Here is a 955-nt window from a genome sequence, read left to right as displayed (position 1 = left end):
CGACCTCGGACCACCAGGGGCCGAGAAAACCGCAGTCTCATGGGGCCGGACACTCAGGGTCAGGGAAAAATCCAATATATATCTGTTGATATCTCGGGCGCTATTAGAGATAGCGCAATAAACCAAAGTGAATTATCTGCAGGAGGCCCTGGCGCATGAATCTGTGCAGCGGGAACGACCTCGGACCACCAGGTGCCGAGAAAACCACCGTCTCATGGTGCCGGACACTCAGGGTCAGGGAAAAATCCAATATATATCTGGTGATATCTCGGGTGCTATTACCGATAGCGCAATAAATAAAATTGCATTGTCTGTAGGAGGCCCTGGCGCATAAATGTGGACAGCGGGAACGACCTCGGACCATCAGGGGCCGAGAAAACCACCGTCTCATGGGGCCGGACACTCAGGGTCAGGGGAAAATCCAATATTTATCTGGTGATATCTTGGGTGCTATTACAGATAGCGCAATAAATCAAAGTGCATTGTCTGTAGGAGGCCCTGGCGCATGAATCTGTGCAGCGGGAACGACCTCGGACCACCAGGGGCCGAGAAAACCACAGTCTCATGGGGCGGGACCCTCAGGGTCAGGGAAAAATTCAATATATATCTGGTGATATCTTGGGGGCTATTAGAGATAGCGCAATAAACCAAAGTGAGTTATCTGCAGGAGGCCCTGGCGCATGAATCTGTGCAACGGGAACGACCTCGGACCATCAGGGACCGAAAAAACCACAGTCTCATGGGGCCGGACACTCAGGGTCAGGGAAAAATCCAATATATATCTGGTGATATCTCGGGTGCTATTACAGATAGCGCAATAAATCAAAGTGCATTGTCTGTAGGAGGCCCTGGCGCATGAATCTGTGCAGCGGGAACGACCTCGGACCACCAGGGGCCGTGAAAACCACAGTCTCATGGGGCCGGACACTCAGGGTCAGGGGAAAATCCAATATAT

This window comes from Nomia melanderi, unplaced genomic scaffold (genome assembly GCF_051020985.1).
Source record: "Nomia melanderi isolate GNS246 unplaced genomic scaffold, iyNomMela1 scaffold0014, whole genome shotgun sequence".
In the NCBI taxonomy this organism is placed as follows: domain Eukaryota; kingdom Metazoa; phylum Arthropoda; class Insecta; order Hymenoptera; family Halictidae; genus Nomia; species Nomia melanderi.
The sequence above is the reverse complement of the archived record's forward strand: the minus strand, read 5'-3'. Positions refer to the sequence as shown.